Source organism: Humulus lupulus, chromosome 9, assembly GCF_963169125.1.
Source record: "Humulus lupulus chromosome 9, drHumLupu1.1, whole genome shotgun sequence".
Lineage (NCBI taxonomy): Eukaryota > Viridiplantae > Streptophyta > Magnoliopsida > Rosales > Cannabaceae > Humulus > Humulus lupulus.
Genome location: NC_084801.1, coordinates 155,600,042 through 155,624,496, shown reverse-complemented (window position 1 = coordinate 155,624,496; position 24,455 = coordinate 155,600,042). Strand labels below are relative to the sequence as shown.

The 24,455-nt window shown below is 35.8% G+C and overlaps 1 long non-coding RNA gene across 1 annotated transcript; it reads left to right on the top strand.

Moving 5' to 3' along the window:
- The first annotated feature begins 231 nt into the window (after nucleotides 1–231).
- LOC133802252 (uncharacterized) lies at nucleotides 232–2,881 on the top strand. Its single transcript, XR_009877221.1, has 3 exons — nucleotides 232–601; nucleotides 1,547–1,610; nucleotides 2,758–2,881. It is a non-coding gene; the product is annotated as an uncharacterized LOC133802252 (long non-coding RNA).
- The last annotated feature ends 21,574 nt before the right edge of the window (nucleotides 2,882–24,455 follow it).

Below are 24,455 nucleotides of genomic sequence, written 5' to 3'. Positions count from 1 at the left end.
GGATTTTTATAAAATTAAGAAAGTTTTGCTAAAGGTCTTATTTGAAAAGAATTTTAATATTTTGGATCCAAGTGTAATTTAAAAAAAAAAGAAAAGAAAAGAAAAGGCTTCAGCCTTTCTTTTTTTACCCGAGTCTCTCTCTCTCTCCTCAGAAAACCTCTCTCTCTCTCTCTCTCTCCTCTGCGTATTACTGTTGCCGACGACGTAGGAGTACTTTCCGGCCACCATTTTTAGCCACGCGTCGGACCGTTGGATTCAGAGGCCTCCGAACTATCGACTCACGCGGGAATCTAGAGCTCACTCGCCGATTAAACGCCTCAACCACTCGATTTAAGTTCGGCCACCCCGCGACTTCAAAGTTGCGATTCGGCCACCTCGGGCATCCGTTTGCCGATCCGTCACCACCATCGTGCTCCTCGTGTTGTGGGCTTCAAAACCCAATAACTTGTTCCTACATCTACCATAGTTGGGTGGTGGGCCCACCACGAGCCACCGCGATCCACCGTAGACCGACGGTCGAAACTTAGTGTTCGGGGTTTTGAAGTACGTTTTGAGTCTCAGAAAATCATCGTTTGACTTGTTGTGGAACCCGATCATTTTGGTATAATTTCTTTGACCTATATATTGTGATTTAATTGTGATTGATTAGAGTGATTGTTATTATGTGTATTTATAGTATATAATTATATATTATTGATATATGGAATATTTTTCTGTAATTATACTGGCTGTCTGGAATTATATATATTTTTGATACAGGTTTTGATTTTTTGGAATTGTCCACTTTATAGCCGTTGTGCTGTGCAATTTTCTAGAAAATATTAGATATTAAATAAAGTATAAAAATACATATTTAATTGATTTTATATTAATATGGAAATTATTATGATTAAGTAATTTTAATTATTATTGTTATTATTTTGTTAAGTAAATCAAGAATATAGTTTCATACATATATATATATAAAAAGTGTGATTTATAGTAAACATGTTATTTAACAATTATTCTTATATATTAATATTTTGTTAATATTTGAATATTAAAATAATATCAATATTAGTTTCTTACAGTTATTGATATTTGTAAGACCAGTGAATTTTGGATAAAATATATTTATTATATCACTGGAATTGATATTATGACTAATTAATAATAATATAAATATTTATATTTATATTATTATCATTATACTGATTATTACAATTTTATGTTAAAAATATGATTTCTTTTATAAAATGACTATTGGAATATATACATTCATATACGTATTGTTATTGAAGTATTTTGTTATGAATATTGAAATAAGTTTATTTATAGACGATAATTATTATTATTGTTGGGATTATTATTATTATTATTACTATCATAAGAGTACATTATCTTATGAGCAAGGTTTAAAGTATGGTTTTATATGAAGAGTGATTTGCATTACGTTGATAATAATTATTATTGTCATTTATATAGTTTCTGGTATTGTTAATATACACTATCAATAGTGTATATTTATGGATTTGATAGAATTTAATAAATTATGTGTCCTGAATAGGATTTGTATGGATTTAATTGATTGACTCTTGGTGAGCCGTTTTAAAATAAGCTAAGGACCTAAGGTAAGTAAATCTCACCTTTTGTGCTTAAGTGTAAGATGCATGACTACATTGATTGTGTACATCTGATGAGTTAAGTATGGTATGATGATGATGCATATGATAAGTATGTGAAGAATGGTTATATGAACACCATAAGGGTGTTGTGTGATATGTAATTGAGGAATTCTGTGATATGTGAAAGATGTCTTATTTGGTTAAGAATGATATGAATTATGTGCAAGTATGTGTTCTTATGTTGATGGATATGTGGATTACTCTATGTTCATGATTTGTTATATGTTATGATATATGAAGCGTTTAAGTTTTTAGGCTAGAAACCTTAGACCTGAGCCATAGCTCTACGTTAAGGTATAACAACGCCACCAACCCAAAGTTTCATGTATTATGACTAAAGATGTTTTGAGTTATATGAGATGTGATACAATGCCTTGATTGAATACCATCAACATGAGCATTGGCATTTCAGCATCAGCATGTATGCATGGCATGTACAGTTATGTGATACATTATTATGTGGTATAAGACCATGCATATGAATATGAGAAAAGTTATGAAATGTCTTGAAAAGTCTTATGTAAAGTTAAACATTTTAATGACACAAGGCTTAAGCAAAGTGATAATAAGATGTTTAAAAAGGGTGCCACTGTTTTGATGAAGCAATCAAGTAAGTTCAGTAAAGAAGACGGAAGTCTATAAGACTTATAGTGGCTGCCCACTAGTGTGGGCTAGGTCAGAGTTGACCATTCAGATATGTTTGCCATGTTTCCGTCTTTCTCCTCCATATGTGTAATAAGTATGGCAGCTATGACAACGATTGAATGAGTGTTATGATGAGCCTAGCTGAGATGATGGCTAGCCGGAGGAGAACCCATGGGATTCTATATGATATGTGTAACAAGCCCTGCAGGCATTGGCTGAATCAAACAGTGTGCACAAGTGATATTGGGCCCATAAAAATGTGAAACTAAAAGAAAGAGCATAAAAGTAAAGTTTGAAAGTGCATGAGCAATAAATGAAATGCATAAGTATATAAGTCAGCATATTAGTATATGTGCACTACAAACTCATGACATTCATGTGTATGTGTATGCATGAGATTTGCTTACTGAGCGTTAGCTCATTATGTTATTTTCCAACATTTTTCCAGGTGTGGCTTTAGCTGTTGAGCAACTTGTGGAGCACGGACTCAGTAGCAATGCAATAATGGTTTAGAGTTTTCATATGGCTGCCTTAAATTTAAAGTATTCATACGTGTAATAATTTCTTCTAATAAGCTTATATAAAAGTTTTAAATTTTTCTGTATTTCTTCGTATCATTTTATTTAATTCTTTTGGTCAAGTGCCTTACATACTCGTAAACCCTAGAATTACGAGTATGTGGCAGACGTACCCTACCTTAGGGACGTTACACCTATTCTCTTGATCTCATGTGTTGAGTACATCAAGTAGGATCACAAATAAACTATCCTTCATTCTCTAAGTGCCTACACATTTCTTCAGGTGTAGAGAACTCTTTGGAAGATCTTGGTGTGAGTACGTGGGAGCGGCTTGGATAGGAAGATCGTTCTAAATACGAAAAGATAGCAAGGATACTTGATAGGCTTCAAGAGGTATGAATTCTATCCTTTTCTTGTTTATGATTAATGTATGTATATTAATGGATCTGCATATTTAAAGGTAGTTTAAATATGTTACAAATTTTTTTGTTGTACACTGGGCCAACCACACCACTGTTCCGCTGCGTATTAGGAAACTCGTTCCTAACAAGCTCGAGCTTGGGGACCAGGAAATTCCCATATCTTCCGATTAGGCTATGAGAGTCCCCTCCCTAAAAGTGGGAGACATACTTGAAAGGTCTCTATAGTTGTTCGTGCCATATTGTACTGCTACCCATACCAAACCTCATTTAGACTATACATGGTTTGGTATTTGCCTAGCCAGCTATCAAACTTATGAACCCTAAGGTCTACCCACAACCATACTAAGAAATTATTCTTGGGGTCCTTGAAGAGGATCATCATGTCAAGTTTGTGCTTAAGTAATGAGGGAGACCACATGCATGATTTGAGCACGACTTTACCTCCTCACGAGCTCGCTGAGGCCTCGTCCTGTGCATCATTTCCCGAGTCTGAGGGTTTGAAAGGGCGAGGATGGTGGGCCCGAGAGGTTTGACCCCCACGGTTGCCTCTCATAGGGAGCTTGGCAATGGTCACGAGTACGTCCTCCCATCTCACATATTTGTGATAGTTGGAGTCGTCAGTGGTCTCGCCTTCTCCTATAAGGTTGCACAGCCAGAGCTTGTCCTCGTGCAGGAGATAGGAGAGGGATCGTTGACCATAGGGAAGTTTGAGGATGGTTTCCCTACGCTCCCTCATGGCATTCGTAGGCTGAGGACGATGATAGTTGGCTATATAAAAGATTAAAGTCAGCAGGGCACACAAGTTAAAAGGAAATTTAGCTAAATAGTATGTGGGACTTATGAATTCTCCAAAAGGAGTAGAGTCGAGAAGGAGCGAGGCTGTTTGTCCAGAAGAAGACAGTTTTAAAGTTTGAAGGGTGGTTTTGAATGTCTTCGAATAGGCACTTCTCTTTTGGGTAACTAGACAGATAATATAACCCATCTCCGCCATGGGCTCGGGAAGGGTTGCTTTTGAGGCAAAAGAGATATAAGATCTCATGTGTTGTGGGCTCCTCCCACTTCATCTCCTTGTATAGTGACTTCAGCGCGAACATAACCCTATACGAGTTCGTCTGAAGTTGGAACGGAGTGATGCTGACATAGTCGAGGAATCCTCAAAAATAGTCCTTTAATGGCAGCAAGGCCCTAGCTCGTAAGTGCTCATGACTCTAAGCCGTGAGCTTAACCTTCTTATCTGGGTTGCCATCCCCAGGTGCAGAGCAGCTCCTTTTGTCGGAGCTGGCAGGACGACATACCAAGTTTCTGGAGAGTCTCATCCTGTGGCAAGAGAGGAGCTCGGAAATTTGTCGAGTTGAGGTGATGGAGCTTCGGTAATGTTCGGCCTCAAAGAAAGAACTCTCCAAGACCGGGATGGAAAGTGTTTAGGGAACTTTAGGCGGTTGGTTAGAAGGACCCTCCATTAGATCGAATGCGAGCTCACCAGGAGAAAATGCTACGGTAACTGTGAGTTTGGGGTCCAATGGGATAGGCATAATCTCGGGGTTTGGGCCAGGATAAGCTACCACTCAAAGTCTTTTTCTTTTCTTTCTACGACCTCGTCGATCTGATGTCGAAAGTGGCCTTGTGTATTTTCTTGCTCGCACCGTTCTTTGTGCTCGAGAATCAGTCGCTAGTTTCGGGTGAAAGGCGATTCGGGACGGGGAGTTGGTGGGTGGTAAGGGATTGCAAACTTGGGCCCCCACCGATTCTCAGAGTACTGCGGCATCTAATAAGGAAGCAAAAGGTGAGGGCCCATCATATAGAAAATCATAAGGAAAATGTAATATTGATAAATCGAGCTTGAAAGCTCGAGATAACAAGACTGCCTCAATCGAGACTGAAGGCTCGAAAGGGCGAGATTAACTCGGATGTCATTCCCGAACTATTGTAAAGTTCGGGCATCGAGGACACACCCACGCGAGAGTGGGGGGGGGGGGGGGGGGGGTTAATACCAGTTTAAAAGAATCCTATGTTTTCAGAGAACAAGTTGGCAGTAACCCGAAAAGGTGATATTTTCAGGATCCGTGCATTAAAGCCCTAAACCAAAACCCTATTTCTTAAGCTACACGAAACCTCTAACCTAAAATCCCCCATTCCAGAAAAAATTCATTTTTACACATTTTTACCAGACAATTTTTAGCCTAAAACATGGTTCTAGGCATGCCAAGGCTATTTACATCAGAAAACTTGCCTAATGCAAGAACGAGGCCTAATAAATCTGGTAAAAACCAGAGAAACATATTACAGATGAAAGAAACGTAGAAACAAGAAAAAAGAATAACAGGTGAATGAGGATCAGAACATTTACACAAATCGGTTCGTGGGAACGAGGAGATTGTCAACTAGAGGATGAGAAGCAGGAATGATTCCACGGAGCCAAAGGAATTGAAGTTGTTTTGTTTCTTTGGTTTAGAAAACATGCAAAGAAAAGCTTGGTTTTTCTTTTTCTCTGGTTTGTGTTCTCTGATGAATAAGGATGGGGATGGAAGAGATGGAGGAGTCATGTATATATATATCCCAGTCAGTATTCCAAAAGTCGAATTGATCTGGGTCGTTGATCTGGAATAAAAAAGGATCCAAGGGGTTATGTTTGATTCCAGAGATATGGCGGCAAAAAGAATTGGAATGGACGTGCACAGAAAAAGAGGGTACTCAAGTACTCTGAATGTGCAATCCCCGAGTGACGTGTGTCCATACTCGAGTATGGTAGGTGGCACGTTTTTTGAAATGAGAAGTTCAAAAGTTTCCTTCTCATAGGATTCGAACCAATACTTTTGAGGGGGAAAAATGTTACACCCAAATTTCGAGAATAGAAATTTTGGTCTCGAAATGTAGGCTCGTAAAGTGTAAACTCGAAAATGGCAAGTAAGGGCTCAGCGCTAGTCTAAATTAATATGTTTCCCGAGTTGTTCCAATTGGCGACCGAACACCAATTAAGAAAGGATGGATCTTCTCCGAAGTCTGAGTGCAATTCGAACCTTCATTGCAAGTTCGAAGAGGTTGATCTCCAATGGTTATGTTCGATGAAATCACTGGCTAAGGATGAGGCCAACCAGAGTGACGAGCTCGTGATGTTGGTCAATCTCGAAAGTGTGTAAATTGTATGTTTGAGGTCGGTAATCCAGTTTGAACGCGGTTGCTTTTAGAAAATTCCTATTTCTTGGGAATGTGTTGTAATCTGATAATAAATCTCGATTATCATGTAATATTATATTATTAATATATTTAATTATATGTATATTAAATTTGAATTGTAACTTCTCAAAATAAAAGAGAAAATATTTTGTTAACCAGTCTATAAATAGACTGAGAATTTCATTTGTAGACACAATTTGGTACTAGGAATACTTTACAAAATTGATTTGTAAAAGCTTTAACAGAATTCCACTACTCAATAATATTGACTCGTGGACTAGGCAGATTTTAACTAATAACCATGTAAAATCTCGATTGTTTTAGTTTATTTTCTTAATTCTATATTTAGTGCTCTTCATATTTAAATTGATGAAAAATGACGTAAACAATATTGATATAATTAAAAATTATATTTAACTATGCATATTAAAAAAAATTCATCACTCGTCAAAATGTAGATCTGCTTAGGTACAGAAGATGGTGAACATTTACAATAGATTGTCTTATAGTTGGGTTGTCTATTACATTATTATAGGTTTATTTCTTTTTTCTTTTAAGGGACTAGACACCCCTAATCTTCTAGTAGTCACCAAACATTATTATATCTAAATTTTATATCATTGTAAATACAAAAATCAAAGTAGAAATATGTTTGCATACTCAAAGTAGATCAAAATTTACCATTGAAAAAAGCTCTCAATAGTTCTTTTTAGATGATTTTTCCATAGTCATTCTTAGAAAAGTAATAGCAATATTTCAAATAACTTGTGAGTAATCATGATTTTCACTTGGGGTCTTTAATTCATCTACAATATTTTGAAGATCAAACTCTGAAAATATGACAATAAAAATTGTATCTACGTATTAAAATATCTAGCAAAGTCAAAAGTGTACATCTTATCAATGAAATTTTCTTTAGAAAAGTCGATGATATACGAAATTTTTCACCAACTTTCGAGGAAAAAAAGAGGTTGGAGTGAAACGCAATTGTGATTTAATTTGGGTCTACGGCCATAAACAGTGTGTATTTTGATAAATGATTATTCAATGGGGAGTTTTTCAAACATAACCGTTTTTATGGTCGAATTTCGTTTTTCTTTTAAAAATAAAATATGGTTTTAAAACTTCCATATTAGAAATATACAGAGTGTTTGACGTCTTAATTAAAAAACTGATTTTTTATTTTTAAAAGCTAAAAGTTGTTTTTGAAAACAAGTGTAAGTGTTTGACATTGTTTTCAGAAAATAATTTTTAAAAACAAAGTTACAAAAAACAGAAAATTTTGAGAACAACAAAAAATTGTTTTCTGTTATTCTCAAATTTTCTTTACTTACTTTCTCACTTCTTATTTTTCATCATTTTTTCTTTCAAATTATTTTATCTCATTATTTATTACAAAATTTTAAAATATTTTTTTCTTTGTAAATATATTTGTTAATTTTTTATTTAAGATTTTAAAAAAATAAAACTAAAAAATTGTTTTTAGAAAACATTAACCAAATACCTCTTGTTTTTTGAAAACTACTAAAACAGTTTTTTATTCTCATTTTTGATAGCACAATTTTGAAAACCAAAAGCAGAAAACAATGCCATATAGGCCCATAGTCTCTAGAAAATTTACTAAAAGTATACAAAATATATTTTGATTTTTGAAAACTTATAATAAAAGTATGCCCTTTTTTGAGTATTTATAATAAAAGTATATTGTTTTCTTCAAAAAAATTTATCTATTTTATTACAAAAAAAATATTTTAATTTGAATGACCCTTGGTGAATATAGACCAAACATATTATTATTATTATTATTATTATTATTATTATTATTATTATTATTATTATTATTATTATTATTATTATTATTATTATTATTATTGTTGTTGTTGTTGTTTCTTGGATATTTACAACAAAAATATATCTTTTCCTAGTATTTAGGACAAAAGTGTATTAAATCACGACAAGAGTGCAATGTGTGTAAGTTTTAATAAATGTTGTTTGATATCTCATTTTTGTATTATTAGTTTTTTTATTTGATCCTTTTTTAGATTTGTTTTGTTTTAATTCAACATTAATTTTTTTTTATCTATATTTTTACAAAAATCATTTAATATGTCAAAAAAAAATATATATATATATATACCAAAATTATTTCATTTTTGGATACTCAAGAAATGTATAATTTTTTTATAGTATTTGTAGCAAGAGTATATCATTTTATGAGTATTTGTAACAAAAATACACCAAATCATAAAAAGATATATTAAAATTTAGAATAAATTGTGGCTAAAATACCTAATACTTTTTAAATATTGTACTTTTATACCCAATCTTTTTTTAGCGGTAAATATACTTTTTAAAATATTGTACTTTTATACCCAATTTTTTTTGCGGTAAACATACCGAATGTTTATAAAAAGTTGCACTTTTATACCTATTTTTTATTATTATTTTGAGAAATAATAAGAAAATGAAAGAAAAATATAGGCTTTTAATTATTTTTGAAATTTTAAATTACTTTCACTTCTTTATTCTTTTTCCAAATAATAAAAAAAAATTAAGAATTTAAAATGAATCAAAATAGTTAAAACTTATATTTTAAATTAATGGGAAAATATAAGTTTTTAATTATTTTAAATCATTTTTTATTAATTTTAATAAAACATTTATTAATTTTTAATTTAAAATAGTTATTTTGAGAAAAATAAGAAAGATAATATAATTTTAAAATTTTAAGAATAATTAAAAACCAATATTTTTCCTTTACTTTCTTATTATTTCTCAAAATAATAAAAAATAAGTATAAAAATGCAACATTTTAAAAATATTATATATATTTATGGCAAAAAAAAAAGTTTAAGTGTAAAAGTGCAACATTTTAAAGAGATTGAATATATTTACCGAAAAAAAAGATTGGGTATAAAAGTACAACATTTAAAAAATATTGGATATTTTAACCGTAATTTATTCTAAAATTTACAGTATCAAATGCTAAAATTATATATTTTTTTAAAAAAGACTAAAATTAAAATATCAGATACTAAATATATGCCAAATTATGATATTAATTCTTTATAAATTTTTATGAAATTGGTATCCTTTGATATCTATTGGTAGCAATTTTGGTATAGGACACCAAATATATAGAAAATTATAACATAGTAGCCAAAGATACTTTATATTATTTTAAACATTTATTTTTTATAAATTTGACAGTTTTAGTAGTAGGAGGCATAATTTTAATATAAGAAAAAGGTATGAATGACACCAAAATATATACGATACTGATAAATTATACTAAAAATTAAAAAGAAAAAAATTGGAGAGAGTATTCATCATTTATATATATATATACGTGTAATCAATGAAAATTTTGAAGGTGTCTGACACCTTAACTAAAAAACTGTTTTTTGTTTTTAAAAGTTAAAATTTGTTTTTTGAAAACAAGTGTAGGTGTTTGGCATTGTTTTCAGAAAATAATTTTTAAAAACAAAGTTACAAAAAACAGAAAATTTTGAGAACAACAAAAAGTTGTTTTCTGTTGTTCTCAAATTTTATTTCCTTACTTTTTCACTTCTTATTTTTCATCATTTTTTCTTTTAAATTATTTTATCTCATTATTCATTACAAAATTTTAAAATATTTTTCTCTTTTTAAATATATTTGTTAAATTTTTATTTAAGATTTAAAAAAAAAACTAAAAAATTGTTTTTAGAAAGCATTAACCAAACACCTCTTGTTTTTTGAAAACTACTAAAACAGTTTTTTGTTCTCATTTCTGAGAACACAATTTTGAAAATAAAAAATAGAAAACAATGTCAAACAAGCCCTTTCATTTTTTTTACAAGATCGCCTTGTTTTGATTTTTTCTAATTGGTACCCAGGGTATCAAGAATTTTCGACTGAGTATTAAGTATGATGGGAAGACTATTTTGCAAAGAGTTATCCTAAAGTGATTATTCAATTACTTATATATATATATACTTATATAAATTACATGAAATATTTTGAAACTATTTGGTAATTTTCAAATAGAACATAAAAAGAAAATTTCTTTGTAACAAAAAAGATGGTATATTTTAATTAGTACCTACAAAATACTGATAATTGTTTTACAAAATACCAACTTTTTAAAAATTAATTACAAAAATACCAATATTCTCTTTTGGTTGATTTTATAATTATTTAAGATACTTATTGGTTACTTTTTAAAACATCAGTATGGGTGGCAAAATTGTTACAAAAAAATTAAGTTTTCTTTTGGTTGCCTTAAAAATAATTTAAGATACTAATTGGTTACCTTTTAAAAACATGACTTCAATTTTATGTTATAATCAATTTTAAAGCACCCAACTAACCTAATGAGTTTTCATAAAGCAACTTTTGATCTTTTATTTAAAAGTTACCAAATAGTATTCTAAACAATCTCTTTTAAAAAAATTACTTCGATAGGATTTTAAAATAGATTTAAGCTTGTTTAGGATGTTATGTGTAGCTTTAAAATACAAACATATTTTTTGATAACTCATTAAATTTACATTTGAATTATAGTTAAGTTTTAACCAAATGGATAAGTAAATAAAAGTTATTTTTGAATCATAGCAAAAATATTGTCAAGGGCAACTCATTGAATCTATGTTTGAATTTAGTTAGCATGTGGTTAACTATATATAAGATAACTAAAAAGTTACTTTTGAATCATAGCATAAAACCGACCCCTTGAAATCATCTTCTTTGGCAATGATAAGAAATTTATGCTTGTGATATACCAAAATGGTTCTATCGAACAGTAGGTTGCGTTGGTATCACTTTGAAGCCTAAATGGACGCCTAGTGTCACCAAAAAATACTTCTAAAGTGACAAAAGGACCCACAAACTTGTTGAAGAACAACAACAGTGTAGGGGAAAGGATGGTTGAGTTTTTATTCCTCTCAATGTGCCCCTTCTAATGGTACCATCCTAGGCTTTGGTGTAGCATAAGGAAGTCTGGTGGTCGGCGTTGGGCAATCGTCAAATATTAGTTATGTTTTTGTTCCTAAAACTGGTCTTTGGGAATAAAAAAAATCCGGTATGTGTGTGCAAAAGTATGAAATCTAGTATATAGAGGTGAATGGTATTTCCGTAGATAAGGGCAGTAGTTTTGTAAATAAAATGCAAATTTGGTTTCCATATGTAATTATTCCTAAATAAACACACAATTAGAGTTATTTAACAGAATGACACACGCAAAAGAAAATCAAATAACCTATCTATTACATCACTTATATCTACAATAACATATCATAATAACATTTTCAATAAAGGAATGATGATAAATAGATACAAAAAAATCGACATAATTATTTTAGGTCGACCTCAAGAACCCACATAACTTGTCACTCTTCTCAATTGATACCCCTCGTGACCAGATATCAACATCAATGAAATCTAGTACAGATCAAGCACCATTAGCAGCCAAGTTGATCATGACCACAACCTAAACTGGATCGATCCACTTGATTATATATCAACTATTTCATAATAGTATGTAGCACTCTAATTTGGTAGAAATCAAACATATAGTTCTCAATTATTAAAAAAGCAAAAACTTAGTCATGTTCAATAAAAATCAGCATTATGAATTTGCACAAAATTAATAATATATAATTTGGCAAGAACTTGAAAAGTAGATTAACAAAGAATAGCATCGAATAAGTGAGCAAGTTCATACATAATCGAAGGTAATTGCCTCTCTGAATAGTGGATATAATTATATGGGTACGAGTATAATAGTGCATGATTGTTATGCATTATTATAATGAATCGTACATTTTTATACACATGTATAAGTTATGATCTCAGTTTTTTTACATGACAGTGTTCATTATAGTCACAGAATCTTCTACTAATTTTCAAGAAAATCTAAATAATTTAGGATGTCAAAACAGAGTTCTAAACTTTTATTATTGTTTTAAACTTTATTTTCGGTACCATAATTTTTTTTATATTTGCATAAATTCGTTGTGATTATAATAAACACTATCATATAAAAATATTAAAATCTACATGTGTAAAAATATATAATTCACTATCATCATGCACAAAAGTGTGCACCATTAAAACAGTACCCTAATATATATATATATATATTAAATTTGTGTGTGTAACATATATAGTGAATATTTGCTTACCAAAAAACAAATGGGTGCTTTAAATTTAAAGTAACATCGCATAATGCGAGTTCATATACATATAATAAATTAATTTCAAAAGCTGATATAGATCGATATATTAAAGAAAATTGAAATGATAAGTTTGCCTATTATGCAAAATCTATGAGATAATATCTTATATTTGTGTAAACTCAGTGCATGGCTTACCTGTTTTGCAAAACGATGCAATATTTTTTATTTCTTTATATGGCAATAGTGTCATTAAGTTTATAGTATCTCTTTTTGTTTTTGCTCAAAAAATTTTTTTAGGGTGCTATACGAAGACTTCCTAAGCATACTTAACTCCAGAGTTCTTACAGAAATGAATGCATTAGTTTATAAGAAAAAGAACAAACTCAAAGTGAATTCTTAAAAAAATTATATAAAATAAATAAATAAATATTAACTTGGTTGGTAATACTGAAAGGAGTGGATGATAATAATTATGAAAAAAATATTCCATTATAATTTTAGAAAGTATTTTTTAATAATTATAGAGGTAGGAGCAGGTGTGTGTTTCGTCTCCAATGATGAATTTGAATTAATGGTTGCGTGGGAGCAAAAATAACCAAATACTTTAAAGCTTAGTGGTTCGGATCATAATCATGGCTCACCCAAATTTTCATTCATTAATCTCTTTGCCATACATGCAGAGGGAGTGGGTTATTTATTTTTTTTTACAAAAAATAAAAATAAAAAAAGAACGACTGAAATTATATTTTTCTTAATTTAGAAAAATATTTCTTAACCACTACTACAAAAATTGGTTTTTATGACACTTTTTTAGAGTACTCACCTAGATACGAACCCTAAAAACATCTCATAGAATTTTTAGGACACTCAGTAAGAGTCTTTAAAAAATACATTATAAGAATCGCAGTGCGAGCCCTGATTACTAATGTGGGTCCTAAAAGTTTTATTAATTTTTTTAAGCAAAATTTTTATTATTAACTAAATAAGAAAAAATAAATAAAAACATTATGTCCTCACTTTTCTCTCTCTCTCTTCCTCGGATTTCCTCTCACTTCCTCGATTCTTTCCCCCTCTCTCTCACCCACCTGCGTCACTGCGAGGCCTGACAGCTGCCCTGCCGCTGTCCACCGTCAACAAGCGTCGGACCAGGCGACGCAGAAGGTGGCCGACCTTCAACCCCCGTGAGCCCAGTCCCTCATGCACCCTCCTCCTCCGTGTAGAGCTATTCAAAGTCGCGATGACTCTATGTTTCCCAAACACTTCTGAGTTTTTTCTGACTGCCTCGAGCCGCCCCGACCCAAACGACCACCACCACCACTGCATTTCTTGTGCTTTGAGCTTCAAAACCCACTAAAGGATCGGACTCAACGGTCATCGGAATTGGAAGTCAAAGTTTTCCGGAATCCATGGAGAATCCCGCCATTCTAGGTCGTTTCAAGAAGAACCACCACCATCACCACAATGCTCCCTGAGACTTGGGCTTCGAAGTCCAGTCGTTGTCTTCCCGAACCACCACCGTAGAGTGGTGGCACCACCGTAGAGTGGTGGCACCACCGTCGACGTCGGCCAATCTTTTAGGGATTGCAACAAAAATCTCATTTTTTAAGGCTCTCAAATAGAGGACTCGCGGGGGGGCATGCCCTAAAAGCTTTTTTTAGGGCTCGTATTGTTTTTTGTAGTAGTGAACATAAATAATAATATAATTAAATTAATAAAAATTAAAACAAATATTTGTGGCCATATGGCCTCGTCCCTATATGCATGCATATATTCACCTCCCAACTTAGTATCTTTATATTATGAGTTTTTTTCAACTGCAGTCCACATTCTTTACATTTTGTAACACTTAGGTCCCGAAAGTTGATTTTGTATTAGTTAGGTCCCCAATCTTTTCAAATCGTATCATTTAGGTTATTAAATGCTATTTTTTCTGTCAAAATACATAAATAAAATATAAAAAATGGTGAATAAATCTCAAAAGAAATTGGACCACTTTATTTATAACAATACCAAACATGACATTGAAAAAATATATATTTTCATGACATTTTAAAAAATATTTAATGGTTTTATAAATTAAATTAATTTTTCATTAAAAAAAATTCATATAAATTTTTAATATTAATAATTGAACTATCACAAGATTATCAATATTTATAATGTACATATTTATTTTTTATTTTGTAAATTTTTTCTATAATGACTTATAACTAATCATATATTTCTTCTATATAATAAGTGTGTTGATAACGGAAATTCTTAATTTTAACAGTTTTTAATTTTATTTGTTAACTTTAATAGAATATTCTTAGGTATAACATAATATTTTTATATTTAACGGTAGATTGTAAACATGATTTAAACTTAAACCAAATAAAATAAATAAATAATTAAACAATTTAAACTAAGATATTTTACAATGACAATTATTTAAAAATAATAAAACCATATGTTTTATAACTTAAATAAAATTTTATTAAACTTAAACTTCACGTATTAGAATAATATTGTTACACCCAGATTTCGAGATAAAAAGTTATAACCCCGAAAACTGGGCTCGTTAGATGTGAGCTCGAAATATGCATGGTCGTCATATGGTCCTTCAGTCAGATTGCTTTGCTGTAAATACTGACCTCGAAATCTCGAGGGACTGTAGCCTCAAATATGTTCTGAGCTCGCAACGCTATGACACTTAAATATATTTTTCACCGATTGCCTTCAGGCGAGATAGCTTGAGCTCGGGAAGTACAAGCTCAGATATAACAACTTCATTAGCATCTACTTGTCCCGAGCATAGCGTGAAGTTGGGTGGCAAGCTCATGATTGACTGTCTCGACAGACTCAATGCCAATTGCTGATCTCGAAGATTTGATAAATCATCTGGGATAACTCATTACGTGTGAACATGTTTATTATTGTACAATCCCAATATTTAAGGGATATCATTTAATCTGTTATCCGTTCCCAATCTTCATGGGACATTTCCGTGTATGTAGGAGATAATGCATTTAATAACATTATGTTAATCGATTTACAGAATATCTTCCCGAAATATGTGGGAATGAATTCTTCAACCTTCCCTATAAATAGAGAAGGAAACACCATTTGTAAAGGATCAATTTTTTTATTTATGGAGAGAACACTCTGGGCAACTCTTCTCTGAAAAGTTTCCAGAAAACACCCAAGTCTTAATAATATAGACTCGTGGACTAGGAAAAATTAATTACTGAATCACGTAAAAATCCTTTTGTTTTCCTCTTCATTCATTTGCTCCAGTATTTATTTGTTTAATTGCTCTACTATTTAAGTTGACGAAAAACGGCGTCAACAATTTGGTGCTTTCATTGAGAGCCATTAAACAATACGTGCGTGAGTCTGTTCAGTCAAATAGCCTCTCGAATCAACAATGGCAGCAAATGATCCCAATGTTCCTGAGGAGGAAATTTTAGATGAAGCTGACTACCCCGACGCCCTGGAAAGCAGCCCATGGTGAACTCGGACCCTGATGAGAGGAGTGGTTCATTTGATTCTCGGGGACCACCAGCCCCCAATGACGATGAGGACATGTACTACAATCCTGAACAATATGTCCCGATAGTAGAGCTCGAAAATCGTCAACTGCAAAAGAAGTTGGCAGAGGCCAAGAAGTGCAATGAAGAGCTAGCTAGACTAGTTGCTGAGGCGCAGACGGCTCAGGCCCCACCTCCGCCAGAAGATCAGGCTCCGCCTCCGCGGGACGTTCATGTTCCACCACGTAGGCCTTGAGGGTGGCCACGCAAAAATGCTGCCACCCGAAGAGCGGAGCAACCTCCGCCGCCAGCAGAACAGCCTGCTCCGCCGAGAACCCAGAGAAGTAACTGGGCTGGAGGTCCTGCCAACCCAACTGTGGAGGCACCAACCAGAGTAAGGAATAACTGAGCCCTCTCGGAGGCTCGGACCCAAAATCCTGGTACAGCGCAGAACGTTGTAGAACCTGGTCGAGAGAACTTAGGACCTTCTAGGCCCCGTAATGGATGGGTCGCCATCACCAATAAGGCACCCACCATTGCCAATAAGGTATCCCTCACCTACTCGGAGGAACACACAACCAACCCATGGTAATAATGAAATGCGAGCCTGGCTAGGGCATCTGCATTCGAATTTTGCTCTATTGTGTAGAACTCGAAATGTTTGAGTGTTGTTTTTGCTTTTTCTAAATATGCAGCCATTTTTGTTCCATGAGCCTAGTATTCCCCTAGAATTTGGTTGACCACCAACTACGAGTCACTATAACAGTGTATCGCTTTAGCCTTGAGTTCCTTGGCTACTCGAAGTCCTGCCAATAGTGCTTCATATTCAGCCTCGTTGTTAGATGCTTCGAAGTCAAATCTCAAGGCAGAGTGAAATCGGCTTCCAGTTGGAGTGATCAATATGATTCCTGCCCCCGATCCATTTTTTTTGGAAGACCCATCGACATAAAGTTTCCACAACTCGCGAGTTGGGGTTATTACTTCGTCGTCAGTCATTCGAATACATTATACTATGAAGTCTGCCAGGGCCTGTCCTCTTATGGTCATCCTTGGGTGATAAGTGATCTCGAATTGTCCGAGCTCAACAGCCCATTTTAATAATCGTCCCGAGGCTTCTGGCTTTGATAAGACTTGTCGTAGTGGTTGGTCAGTCAGCACATGGATGAGGTGTGCTTGAAAATAAGATTGGAGCTTTTGAGATGAGTGAATTAGGCTTGAGGGACAATTTCTCCATTAAGGGGTATCTCGATTCTATCCCCAGTAACCTTTTGTTGACATAGTATACTGGCTTTTGTACCTTCTGGTCTCCTCGGACGAGTACGACGTTGATGGCGTGCTCAGTTGTAGCGAGATATAGGTACAAAATTTCTCTTATGATAGGTTTCGACAAGATAGGAGGCTCTGCGAGGTGCTTCTTGAGCTACTGAAATGCGAGCTCGCATTCCTCTGTCCACTCGAATTTTTTGCCCCCTCTCAACAGGTTGAAAAATGGAAGACATCGGTCTGTAGATTTTGAGATAAACCTACTTAATGCTGCCATCTGTCCAGTCAAACTCTGGACATCTTTATGCTTTCAAGGTGAGGGCATGTCAATAAACGCCTGGATCTTGTTAGGATTAGCCTCTATTCCCCGTGCGTTCACAATGAAAACCCAGGAACTTCCCCGACGATACTCCAAAAGAGCATTTTTGGGGGTTGAGCTTCATGTTGTACTTTAGTAGCACGGTGAAGCATTCTTCGAGGTCGTCCACATGGTTATTGTTTGACCAACATATCATCAACATAAACTTCCATGTTATTACCTATCTGTTCGAAGAACATCATGTTTATGAGCCATTGGTACGTGGCTCCAACATTCTTGAGCCCAAACGGCATGACGTTGTAGCAGTACAGCCCTTTATCTGCCACAAAACTCATATGCTCTTGGTCCAGGGCATGCATGGAAATCTGGTTATATCCAGAATAAGCGTCCATGAATGACATAAGTCCATGCCCGACTGTGGCATCTACGAGCTGGTCGATCCGAGGTAGGGGAAAGCAGTCCTTAGGACATGCTTTATTGAGGTCTGAGTAGTCGATACAAGTTCGCCATGTTCCGTTAGGTTTTGGAACTAAGACTGGGTTGGCGACCCAATCAGGGTAGAAGGTGTCTCGTATGAATCGATTCGCCTTTAACCTATCAACCTCTTCCTTCAGGGCTTTCTTCCTGTCATCATCCAGGAGTCTTCGTTTTTCTTGCTTCGGGGGGAAGCTCTTGTCAATGTTAAGGGCATGGCTTATCACATTCGGGCTTATCCCCACCATGTCCGAATGTGACCATGCAAAGACGTCCTAGTTCTTCCTCACGAAGCAGATTAATTGCTACTTTGTTTTCTCCGACAGGTTTTTCCCTACCTTCACAATCTTCGGGGGATCGACCTCTTCGAGCTTGATTTCTTCGAGTTCTTCTAACGGTTCGAGATCAGCCATTTCCTCTACTCTTGGATTGATCTCTTCGTCTATTTCGAAGATTGCCCCATCCTTATTCTGAATTACGACAAGTGTTTGTGCACTTGTCTACTTCTTTCCTCTAATGGAAATGCTATAGCATTCCCTTCCTGCGAGCTGCTCCCCTTTCAGAGTCCCGATGCCACTAGAAGTTGGGAACTTGATGGCCAGATGCCTTACAGATGTAACTGCCCCCAGCCCTACTAGGGCAGGTCTCCCAAGCAGTACGTTGTAGGCCGATGGAAGATCCACTACTACAAACTCCATCATCTTGGTTATTGAGACTGGGAAGTCACCCAAGGTTATGGGGAGTTTGATGGATCCCATACAGGCAATCCATTCTCCTGAAAAGTTGTACAACGCCGTTGCACAGGCCTTAAGGTCATGAAGTGTGAGTCCCATCTTTTCTAAGGTAGCCTTATAGAGGATATTTACTGAGCTCACGTTATCAACCAGGACTTAGTGTACTCTCTTGTTCGCGAGCTGAAGGGTGATGAACAGTGGGTCATTGTGAGGAAACTGTACATGAGACGCGTCGTCCTCAGTAAAAGTTATGGGTTGAGATCCAACCCTTTGTTGTTTTGGAGCTCTGGGTTTGGGTTCGTAGGGAGACTCGTCACCAATTTTCAGTTCATTCACATATCGTTTCTGGGCATTCCTACCCAATCCTGTAATATGTGGTCCCCCCGAAATGGTTATGACATCTTCTCCATCAATCGGAGGGGGTCATTCACCCTCCCTTGCTCGAGAGTTGTTATTCTGAGTAGGTGCTGCTGCTGCTGCCCTCTGGTTGATGGAAGCCTGATTGGGGTTTTGGTTCCTAACATATTGTCTGAAATATCCTCTCAAGATCAATCCTTCTATCTCTTCTTTTAATTGCCTGCATTCATCGTTGTATGTCCGATATCTCTATAAAATCTGCAGTACTTGTTGGAGTCTATTTTCGCCTTTTGGTTCCTCATGGGGTCGGGTCGTTTGAAAGGAACCTAGTTTTCATTAGTCAGGTAGATATTCTCCCGGGACTCATTGAACTCAATATACACTTTGTATACGGAGAAATATCTCTCTCCTTTCTTCTTCTTTCCTCCTTCCGCCTCAGGATTATTCCTTTCATTCTTCTTCCTTTTAGAAGGGTTGTCCCCAGGGGGTTTTGAGGTCATAGGATCTGCCGAGGTCGAGGCAGAGTTTATGTTTGTTGTTGTAGTTATGGGTTGAGAGGTCATATTCAATGTTGACCTCGCCTCTTCTACATTAACAAATCTCTGAGGTCGTAGCTTGAACTCGGTTAGGGACCTTACGGGCTTCCTCTGCATATCCTCCCAGAGAGGACTTCCAGGCATTACTCCAGCTCGAACAACCATTAAATGGCCACTTTCATCGATGTCACGAGCTCTGGTAACTTCCAAATTAAACCTTGTGAGGTAACTTTTCAGCGATTCATTCGGCTGTTGTCGAACATTGGTCAAGGCAGATGCCTCGGGCCTATTGTCGACCATGGCCTTGAAATGTTTCTTGAAATCTCTTGATAATTGATCCCAAGAAGCAATCAAATGTCTCTAATACTTCTCAAACCATTTCTTTGATGGTCCTGTGAGCGAGGCTGGGAACAACATACATCTGAGCTCGTAGCCCACATTACTGGCTCGCATGATTGTGTTGAATGTGCTTAAATGACTGTGCGGATCTGAATTCCCATCAAATGGTGGGACATGAGGAATTCTGAATCCCTGAGGAAACGGGGTGCTAGAAATATGCAGGGCGAAGGGCTCGAGTTCTTCATCAAACTCTTCGTCCCGTTCCCTACCTCGTTCATTTTGTAAGAGCTTGAACGCTCTTTCCAACTATTCAATCCTTTCTTGGACTGGATCTACGGGGGGTTCGACTTGAAGCAGCGGGAACTGGTTATCGTTGATTACAGCTCCAGTTTCATGCCTCGGTACAGGGTTCTTGCGCCCATTGATATGATCTCTCAGATCTGGGTTCGATGGATTATCAGGTGTTCTCGTAAATCTGGGTGATTTCTTTGATTCCTAGTGTTTCTACGTTCTTGGTCATATATACTGACTGATCTAGTGTCTCTCAAGCCTTCATTGACATGGCTCGTTGCATGGTTGTTTCAAGATGGGTTTCTTGCCGGTTTCCTCGTTTCAATAATGTAAGACCGAGACATTTGGCTTCTCGTGGGTTGGGGACCCCTATGCTCCCTAGCAGTCTCCCCATTTCCACACCTTCTCGTGAGAATGCCAGTTTCAAGGTACTCAACTATTGGGGTCATCCAGGTTGGCTCAGAGTTGATCATGCAGACATCTTCCGGTTATGGTTCAGGTGTTCTCGTAAATCTGGGTGATTTCTTCGATTCCTAGTGTTTCTATGTTCTTGGTCATATATACTGACTGATCTAGTGTCTTCCGAGCCTTCATTGACATGGCTCGTTACATGGTTGTTTCATGATGGGTTTCTTGCCGGTTTCCTCATCTCAATAGTGTAAGACCAAGACATTTGGCTTCTCGTGGGTTGGGGACCCCTATGCTCCCTAGCAGTCTCCCCATTTGCACACCTTCTCGTGAGAGTGCTAGTTTCAAGGTACTCAACTATTGGGGTCATCCAGGTTGGCTCAGAGTTGATCATGCAGACATCTTCCTGTTCTGGCTCGCCACATCTAACGAGGTCGACAAGCTGAATGTTGTGCCAATCGAGCATCTGTCGACACCCAATATTAGCAAGCTGGAATAAGAAGATGTCTTCATGATCAACTCTGAGCCAACCTGTATGGCCCCAATAGTTGAGTACCTTGAAACCAACATTCTCCCAATAGAATGGAACAAGGCTCAAAAACTGATGTATCAGATCCCCAGATACTATTGTGGAAGGAAGGCTATATCAGAGGGGATACTCTATGCCACTAATCCGATGTGTGACTCCACCCGAGGCCAAAAAGATCCTAGAAGAGATACATGAGGGATTCTGTGGGGACCACACTGGGGGGCATAGCTTATCAAAGAAAATTATATGCCAAGGATACTTCTTGCCCACTATCAAAGCAAACTCATTTGATTACGTCAAGAAATGCGATAAGTGTCAATGGTTTGCTACAGTCCCACGAGCTCCACCTTTTGAGCTAACTATGATGACCTCCCCATGGCCATTTGCGGTCTGGGGAATTGACCTCATAGGCTCATTGCCAACTGGCAAAGTTAGAGTTAAGTACGCAGTAGTCGCGGTAGATTATTTTATGAAGTGGACCGAGGCCGAACCTCTGGCAACAATTACCTCAAAGAAAGTTTTGGACTTTGTGGTAAAAGATATAATCTGTCGATATGGAATGCCAAGGAATATAGTATCAGATAACGGTACTCAGTTTGATAGTGAAATATTTACCAATTTTTGTTAGAAAAGTGGGATAATAAAGAGCTTCTCCTCTGTGGCTCATCCCTAAGCAAATGGCCAAGTCGAAGCTGTGAATAATACCTTGAAGAGCTCCATGAAGAAGAAATTGGAAGAAGCTAAGGGAAAATGGCCCGAGGAGTTACCACAAGTTTTGTGGGGATATCGGACCACAGCTCGCACTTCAATAGGACATACCCCCTTTTCTCTGGCATATGGATGGAAGGCTATGCCACCAATCGAGGTCGAAGTACCCATTATTCATAGCCATGCTTTTGACCAAACCTCGAACGAATCCCAGCTCGAAGTAAGTTTGGACCTGATTGAAGAAAGATGGGACGAGGCTCAGCTAAAAAATGTAGCATACCAGCAGCGAGCTACTCGATATTTCAATAAAAAGGTTCGAAATAGGAAATTTGTATTGGGAGACTTGGTGCTGAGGCACATATTCCTAGCCACGCGGGACCCAGCCGCTGGCGTGCTCGAGCCTAATTGGGAAGGGCCTTATCAAATCGAGTTAGTTATCCGACCTGGTGTCTACAAATTGGCAAGATTAAATGGGGAATTGGTACCACGAGCATGGAATGGCGAACATCTACGACCTTACTATCAATAGTGTAGAAATGATGTCACCTGTAACCGTGCTTGTTTATCTTTACTATGCTTCTGTTAATAAATTGTTCAATTCTGAATAAAGTTCATTTTCGTTTCAGTATTCTGTATTTTTTGCAAACTCTCTTAATTTAATAACATATGGTCATACTCATAGGATATTAAGGGGGCATTAGTGGTATATATACCGTAAGCTTAAAAAAATAAAAAATAGCATACACGAAAAGAATAAAAGTGTTTGGATATAACCAAATACGCGAGCTAAGATAATTTGGAAATAACCAGATTATTAAAAGTAAAGTGTTTGGATGTAACCAAATACGCGAGCTAAGATAATTTGGACATAACTAGATTATTAAAAGTAAAGTATTTGGATGTAACCAAATACGTGAGCTAAGATAATTTGGACATAACCAGATTATTAAAAGTAAAGTGTTTGGATGTAACCAAATACGCGAGCTAAGATAATTTGGACATAACCAGATTATTAAAAGTAACGTGTTTGGATGTAACCAAATACACGAGCTAAAATAATTTGGACATAACCAGATTATTACAAGTAAAGTGTTTGGATGTAACCAAACGCGCGAACTAAAATAACCAGATTATTAAAAGTAAAGTATTTGGATATAACCGAAAGCGCGAGCTAAAATAATTTGGACATTAAAAGTAAAGTGTTTGGATATAACCAAACGCGCGAGCCAAGGTAATTTGGATATAACCAAATGCGCGATCTAGATATAACTAGGTCAAAAATATATGTGTATGGATCACGAACCAAAAACATGACCTAAATAGGTTTGGAACAAACCAGCTAAAACTAATCAACAGAAAGATGGGATATAGATAAACCCACCTCAAATTAAGTCGAGATTGAGGCTGGATATCTTGCAAAAAGATAGTTTCGACCTCATAACCCCAGGGAGCTACCCGAGGATGAGGAAAAATAACTAGAAAAGTAGGATATAAGTAAACTACCTGCCTTACATGCCATATAAGTACTTTCTATTGCATGGTAAAAGTAAGTTCCGACCTTGACAAATAACGAGATCGGACACGGATACTTCGAGTAAACTGTGCATGAATGTATTGAAACTCGAGTTTAAATCCGCCACGTGTTTGTGTGAATAAACAGACATAAGGACAAACTTTTAATACAAATTGCTTAAAATATTTCGATTTAAGAGATGTAAAGCAAAAATATTAAAGTCAAATATGGTATTGTAAATATCATAAGAAAACAACTCTTTTACGGGCTATAAATTGTCTTAGCCCCAAGGGCATAAAAAGAAAGAAATAAAAACTATTACAAAAAGTCTTAAAGGGACGCAGCCCAGGATCGAGATTCAGGAGGATGGAGCGCCCCTCTTAGCCTTCTCAACATCCTCCTTAGCCTTCTCGGCATCATCCTTAGCCTTTTCTGCATCCTCCCGAGCAGCCTCCTCCACTTCAAGCCGAGCTTGCCATTTGGCTACAAGCTCCTCCTCAAAAGAGCCTAGGAAGCTGGTATTGAGATCAGCATTGCTGGCCCAGATCCTGTACATGGCTAGGTCAACTGCTTGGTCCTTCCTCTCCTTGAACTCTTCGAGAAGACGAGCCTTTTCCTCCTCCATTATCTCGAAGGTGGCCTTTTTTTCCTCCTCAAGCTTGGCATTGATCTTCTCAAGCTCCTCAAGCCTGGCATTCATGTAATGCCCCAAATTTCCTAATAAGGTTTAGGACCTTGATTAGGAGGTCGGGAGGGCCATAATTGATTTATTATAGTATTTCATGATTATATGCATATTTACGTGAATTATATTATTATATGACGGTGAGTGCATGCATATGGGAGAATTTATTATTGTGAGGGTATTTTGGTAATTTGGCCACTGTGGGCGTA